The 7,543-nt window shown below is 54.3% G+C and overlaps 1 long non-coding RNA gene across 1 annotated transcript; it reads left to right on the forward strand.

The window, feature by feature from the left end:
- The first annotated feature begins 4,400 nt into the window (after positions 1–4,400).
- LOC108290829 lies at positions 4,401–6,131 on the forward strand. Its single transcript, XR_005197212.1, has 2 exons — positions 4,401–4,622; positions 5,020–6,131. It is a non-coding gene; the product is annotated as an uncharacterized LOC108290829 (long non-coding RNA).
- Positions 6,132–7,543: the final 1,412 nt, after the last annotated feature.

Raw genomic sequence — 7,543 nt, forward strand, 5'->3', positions numbered from 1 at the left:
GGATGCAGGGTCTCACTCTGTCCCAGGCTGGAGTGTACTGGCGTGATCATGGTGATCATGGTCTCTCTCTCTCTCTCTCTTTCGCCTGCCTCAGTCTCCTGAGTAGCTGGAATTACAGGTGTGAGCCACCACACGCGGCTAATTTCTGTATTTTTAGTAGAGATGGGGTTTGACCATGTTGGTCAGGATAGTTTCGAACTCCTGACCTTGTGATCCGCCTGCCTCGGCCTCCCAAAGTGCTGGGATTACAGGCGTGAGCCACCACACCTGGCCAGGCTGAACTCTTCCAAACTTCTTAAAAGCCAGTTACTAATTCTGGAGCAGTGTCAGTGCTACAGGACAACTTAATTTTTTCACCCCATGATTACAAATGTATCGAACAGTGTGGAGGTTGTGCAATTAGAAATTGACCCACAGTGCTGAACTTTGACTCAGAGCCTGGCCAGTCCAAGAACTTTTTTTTTTTTTTTTTTTGAGATGGAGTTTCGCACTGGTGCCCAGGCTGGAGTGCAATGTCACTATCTCGGCTCACTGCAACTTCCGTCTCTCAGGTTCACATGATTGTCCTGCCTAAGCCTCCTGAGTAGCTGGAATTACAGGCACATACTACCACATCTGGCCTTTTTGTTTTTCTTTTTTTTGTATTTTTAGTAGAGGTGGGGTTTCACTATGTTGGCCAGACTGGTCTCAAACTCCTGGCCTCATAATCCACCTGCCTCAGCCTCCCAAGATGCTGGGATTACAGGTGTGAGCTACTGAGCCTGGTCTTTTTTTCTTTTCTTTTTTTTTTTTTCCTGAGACGGTCTTGCTCTGTCACCCAGGCTGAAGTGCAGTGGCACAATCTCGGCTCACTGCAACCTCTGCTTCCCGGGTTCAAGCGATTTTCTCTCCTCAGCCTCCCAAGTAGCTGGGGTTACGGGTGCGTGCCGCCACACCCAGCTATGTCTCAGAACTACTTTTACTTTCCTCTTTTCTTTTTTTTTTTTTTTCTTTTTTTGAAGCAGGGTCTCTTGAGCATAACACACTGCAGTCCCAATCTCCCAGGCTCAAGTGATCCTCCTGCCTCAGACCCCTGAGTTGCTGGTACCATAACCACACGCCAACAGGCCTAGCTAATTTTTAAAATTTTTAGTAGAGAGGAGGTCTCACTGTTGCCCAGGCTGGTCTCAAACTCTAGTTCTAGCGATCCTCCCACCTGGACCTCCCAAAGTGCTGGGATTACAGGGGTGAGCCACCGCACCTGGCTGAACCTTTCCCCTCTGAGCTGAGCCCTTCCAAATCCAAGCCTCTTCTTGCAAGCTAATTCCTTGGGATCTGGCATTCCTATCTGGCACCACCTCTTCTTTTTTTTAGCCTGATTTATGATCACGGAATTTGGATGTAGACCAACACCTTACCTCAGTATGCACAAGGTTTTGGGTTGATTAACATTCAGGAGATTCTGTAAATAGTATCGAAATTCCAGCCTGATTTTTCTTGCCTGCTTCATCTGATGTGCTCTATTGGAGAATCACACAATTTTGCTTTTTCACAGAATTACTGATTCTTTAAAAATATTCAGGGTCTTGGCCAGTCGCGGTGGCTCACGCCTGTAATCCCAGCACTTTGGGAGGCCAAGGCACACGGATCATCTGAGGTCAGGAGTTCGAGACCAGCCAGGCCAACATAGTGAAACTCTGTTTCTACTAAAAATACAAAAATTAACCAGGCATGGTGGAATATGCCTGTAGTTTCAGCTACTCAAGAGGCTGAGGCAAGAGAAGTGCTTGAACCTGTGACGGGGAGGTTGCAGTGAGCTGACATCTTGCCACTGCACTTCAGCCTGGGCGAGAGGGAGACTTTGTCTCATAAATAAATAAATAAAAATGAAAAATAAGGCCTGGTGCAGTGGCTCACACCTGTAATCCCAGCACTTTGGGAGGCGAAGGCGGGTGGATCATGAGATCAGGAGTTCGAGACCAGCCTGACCAACATGGTGAAACCCCGTCTCTACTAAAAATACAAAAATTAGCCAGGCGTGGTGGCATACGGCTCTAATCCCAGCTACTAAGGAAGCTGAGGCAGGAGAATCACTTGAACCTGGGAAGCAGAAATTGCAGCGAGCCAAGATCCCACCATTGCATTCCAGCCTGGGCGACAGATCGAGACCCCATCTCAAAATAAATACATACATACATACTACATACTATTCAAATGGTCTTGTCTTCCTCTGCACCACAGCATGGAGTAAACCACATTCCAAGATTTTTCTCTTTACTGGAGAATAGGATTAGGAGCCAACATCTGCACAGTGGCCATTGACCAATTGTCAGTGAGGATGGTGGAGGATATCCCTTAACACCAAGAAATGTTGTTATAATATTGTTTTAATTGTTCTTATAAAGGTTTCCACCAGGTGCAGTGACTCATGCCTGTAATCCCAGCACTTTGGAGGCTGAGGCAGGAGGACTGCTTGAGCCCAGGGGTCCAAGACCAGCCTCCATACCACAGTGAGACTCCTATCTCTACAAATAAAAGAATTAGCCTGACATGGTGGCACACACCTGTAGTCTCAGTTCCTTGGGAGGCTGAGATGAGGGGATCGCTTGAGCCCAGGAGATTGAGGCTGCAGTGAGCCATGATGGCACTACTGCACTCCAGCCTGGGCGACAAAGCAAGATCCTGACAAAAAAAAAGTTTCTATATTCCAACTTTGAATAGCTTGATCATTTTATCCTTTTTCTTCTGAGCTATGAGATTCTTACCCATCTGTCATTTACATTCTCAAGAACACAAAAAATGCTAAATATCTTATCACCAAACTTTGCTTTTGAATTCTGATATTGTTTTGTCTTTCTCATAAGATAACCGAATGGAAATCTGTGTACCGTGACCCACCCACACAGAATCATCATACCTGAATTGCTATGGGTAAACAGGACAATGTCACACTCCCGATTGATGGGGGTGGGCGGGCGCGGTGGCTCATGCCTGGAATCCCAGCACTTTGGAAGTCGGAGGCTGGCGGATGACTTGAGCCCAGGAGTTCGAGACCAGCTTGGGGAACATGGTGAGGCTCCATCTCTACAAAAAATTTAATAATTAGGCCGGGCGCGGCGGCTCACGCCGGTAATCCCAGGGCTTTGGGAGGCCGAGGCGGTGGGGGGGGGATCATCTGAGGTCAGGAGTTCGAGACCAGCCTTGCCAACATGATGAAACCCCATTTCTACTAAAAATACAAAAATTAACTGGGTGTGGTGGCGGGCACCTGTAATCACAGCTACTTAGGAGGATGATGCAGGAGAATCGCTTGAACCCGGGAGGCGGAGGTTGCTGCGCACTGAGATCGCACCACTGCACTCCAGCCTAGGGCATAGAGGGGAAACTCCGACTCAAAAACAAATAAACAAATAAATAAAGTATAATAATTAGCCAGGAGTGGTGGCGAGCGCCAGTAGTCCCAGTCACTTGGGGAGGCTGACGCGGGAGAACTGCTTGAGCCCGGGAGGTCGAGGCTTCACTGAGCTGTGCTCGCGATACTGCACTGTAGCCTGGGCGCCAGAGTGAGACTCAGTCCCCAAAAAAGCCACCAGAAAAACAAAAAAACAAATTGGTAGGGAGGAGCGCCTCGGGGTCGCAACGAACCCGCAGATTCTCAGGCCAGGTGGGGGCGCCCACTGCGCCTGTGCAGTGCCGGGTCTCCTGGCTAGTCGAGGGCGGGGAGCAGCGGCGGCACCTGGGACACAGCGATTGGCTGCGACCAGGAAAGAGCGGGAAGAAGAACTTGGCGGAGAGCGCTGATATCTGATTGGCTGTCAAGAGTAGCCCGCGCCAGCTGCCGGGAGGGGCCCGTAGGCCGCGAGCGCACTAGTCTCTGATTGGCTAGAGCACGGCGTGGGCGTCTGCGATTGGCCCGGCCGGTCGGAGCGCGGCGCTTGGCCACCTCTGCAGGTTCGTGGCCGCTGCGGCCTGCGCGCTCCGGGGCCCTGGGGTGGCGGCCGCAACCAAGCTGGCTGCGCGGCTGCCCCGCTCCAGCTCGCACCCGCGGCTCGCCCGCGCCCGCGCCCACTCGCGACTGGGCCGGGCCCGCTCGTCGCTGCAGCCGACCCCGCTGCCCCCGCCGTCCCTGCCGCATCCGCCGCTGCCCAGCCTGCCGCCGGGCCTGAGCCCCGGGCCACCGCCGCCCTCCGCGCTCGCCCTGGCCGAGCTGCCGCCGCTGCCCGCGCTCCCGCTGCGGCCCGAGCCGCTGGCACCTTGGGGTCCCGGAGCGCACCTGGCGTTGCCTGAGCTGCCGCCTGAGGCCTGCGCGCCCGCGCCGCCCGCAGCCGCGCTCGCTCTGCAGGATCTGCCGCGCCTGCCCGCGCCCGCGCCGCTACCCGCGCACCTGCCGCTGCCTCCGCTGCCCGAGGCCGCCGTCGCAGCTGCCCCTGGACCCATGGGTGCGCGCGGCCGCCTGCCCCTAGTCTCCGAGCCGCCCCCGCAGCCACTGCCGCCGCTGCCTGCTAGGCCCTCGCCCTTCAGCCTGCTGGCGCCCCCAGCTACCCGCGACCCGTGGCCACTGCCCGCTTTGCCCCCGCCCCCGCCCCCGCCGCCGCCGCATTTCTTCCTGTCGCCTCCCTGCTGACCCGGCGGTCCCGCGGCGGGTGAGTGAGCAGCCCCCCTGCCTGGACACAGGGCCAGTGCCCCTAGCCGCCCTCCCCGGGCATGGATTCAGAGGATGGGGGTTAGAGCCCGGTTTGGGGAGGAGATAAAGGGGAATCGGTAGCAGCCCAGGTGTAGTAGAGAAAGGGGCGAGTCTGAAAATAGACTCGTCTAAAGATTCGGGTTTTTCTTCCATTTTCCCCTGGTGCCCTCCTGCAGTCCTCTTGCTAGGTTATTTGAGAATGTAACCCATCCCCTGGGCTGATAACCTGGCTTGTGATCAGGGCAGCGGGCGGGGCCTACAGCACATGTCCAAGGAAATGGGGATCAAGGAGATGAAAACAAAAGGTTAAAGTGCTTTAACTATATCCAGATGTTTCATTTCTCTTAAAAATAAAGGATCTGGATGCCACGGCTAAGACCGTCCTCAGTTTATGACTGTTGAAAATTCTGATCCTGCCTCAAAAGACTTGAGAAGTCTAACTTTCAACTGAAACAGATCCAGGGGTTGGGCTGGCCGTGCAGACCAGGGAAGCTACGGTGTGGATTGATACTGGACCCGAAGGTCACATGCAAGGGCTGTGAAGTCATCCGCACGGGACAGGAGAGCTTCCCTACCCCTCCTTCCCGCGCTAGGCCCTGAGAGGAGGCTCCTGTTCTCTCTGGCTTTGCCCGAACCCCACCCGCCAGTTTCTGTGCAGCCTCTACGACTCAATAAAGTTCTCTTTGTTCCCTAGGTGGCCTGAGCTCAGGTAATCAGGCGGAAGTTCTATCTCAGTGGGCTCTTCTCCAGCAGCCCAGGACCGGTATCAGGAAGCTAACCTTGACCCTGGGGGACCCTGGAGAGCCGGGGACCCTGGAGAGCCCGGGACCCACCACCGAGAAAGGCAGTGTACTAGTTCCTTGTGACTGCAGTAACAAATGTGTACACACTGAGTGGCTTCAAACAACAGAAACTTATTCTTTACAGTTCTGGAGGCCAGAAGTCAGAAATCAAGGTGTGGGCAGGACCATGTTCCCTTCACCGGTGCTAGAGGAGGGTCCCTCCTGCCTCTCCCACTGCTTGGTGGCTCCAGGCCTTCTGTGGCTTGTGGCCACATCACTCCAGTTCTCGCCTCCCTCTTCACATGCCTTCTCCCCAGGTCTGTCTCCAATCTCCCTGTTTTTATCTTTTAAGAGGTCAGATTGTCATTGAATGTAGGGCCCATCTAAAATCTAGAATAATCTCATTTTGATATCCTCAATTTAATTACATGTGCAAAGGCCCTTTTATCAAGTAAGATCACATTCACAGAGTCCAGGGCCTAGGGCGTGGAGGTACTTTGCGTACCCCCATCCAATCCAGACAGGCAGTGTCTCTCTTCTTTGGGGCTGGCCTGCCTTCCCAGCTGTCTTCCCAGAATGGAATGTGTCTTAGGTCCTGTCTCAGTGACCTGGAGCCCTGGGTGCCCTTGGGCAGGAGCTGATGGCACTAGTACCTTGATAAAGGTCTTACTGGCACCTGAAGAAAATAGAGTGACTCTCCTTCTTCTTCTCTGACTTATGGCCAGGTGCCCATTCCTTTTGGCCTGCCACTCCTGGAACTTTATATAGTTCAGGACTACTCTCTCAGCTAAGAAACAGGAAGTACAGGGACAGAGTCTACCCTTAAAGACAGTGTAACCTCAGGGGCCCCCACCCTCACAGCGTGGGAGCAGTAACTGCTGCTGGTTGAAATCGACAGTTACAACTGATAATAAAGTTAATTGTTACCCAGTCAATGGAGTCTGCCCAGGTTTACAAGTGAAACCTCCATCATGCTCTGGCATAATATGCTTGCCTTGAGTCAACACTACCTCAACCCCCAGGGAGGCGTCAGGGTTGAAGCAGAGCTGTCTCTTCTCTCTGCTTTACAGCCAGGAGGCACCTGAGGTTTGGGCAGCTGTGACTTGCTCAGGGAGCCCTGGGGTGGGGGGTCCCACGAAGTCCCAGGAGTCCAGCCCACTGCCCCCTGCAAGTGGGGAGCAAAGGGCACTTTCCAGGCCAGGGATGTGGCTGTGAGAGTGAGCCAGCAGGTGGAGGGGAGCCTCCCCTGCATCTCCGTGGGTTTCCCTGTACTGGGAGTCTCAAAGAATTTGGGAAAAGGAGGAATGGAGCCGTGCTTGGGAGGCCCAGAAGAAGGAGAGGCCTTGCCCCACTGCCTGTCGGGAAAGAGGCTCAGGAGGCCCTCTTAGCCCACCCAGGGGACTGGCTCTGAAGCCAGGGTCTGGGTCGATGTTAGGCATCTCCTACTTCCTGCTCTGCACTTGGACAGGTTGGCTCAGCTCCGTGAGCTCCTTCCTATCTTTGAAGGCGTGCAGCAAGCCTGTGAGGGTGACTGCCGCGCCACCGTGATCTAGCTGCACCTTTTGATTTGGGAGCCAGGGGACTGGCTTGTCTACCTGTAAGATCGGGGTCTCGGCTCCCCCGGGTGCAATGGGTGACTCTGCCCTTGGTGTTCCCAGCGTGCAGCCCCCACACCAACCCCCGAACTCCTCCTGGCACATCGTAGCTCCTGGTAACTTTGTTCCCTCCCTTTGTTGTGGGGCCACACTTCCCCCTCTAAGAGGTGCAAGTTAACCCACTTCCACCCTACCTAAGCTGAACTCCGGTTTCTTCTGCCCACCTGAGCCTTCCTTTCCCTCTACCCTCCTAGATGGAACAAAAACGAGGTCCATTTTGTCGCTCCAGGAAGGGGCTAGTGGAGAGCCAGCTTCCTTTCCTCCTAGGGTAGTACAATGGGGAAGGTTCCCCTCCCCACCTCCTTCCCCAGACATGGCAGATGGGGGAGGGGACTTCGCTGGACATGTTAAAGTGCCATTGAGGAGGTACCACACCAAGGGGCCCCCACTTCTCCATATCAATGTCATTCCAGCCCCTCGAAGTCCCTGATTAGGCCCCAACC

Source organism: Cebus imitator, unplaced genomic scaffold, assembly GCF_001604975.1.
Source record: "Cebus imitator isolate Cc_AM_T3 unplaced genomic scaffold, Cebus_imitator-1.0 Scaffold444, whole genome shotgun sequence".
In the NCBI taxonomy this organism is placed as follows: domain Eukaryota; kingdom Metazoa; phylum Chordata; class Mammalia; order Primates; family Cebidae; genus Cebus; species Cebus imitator.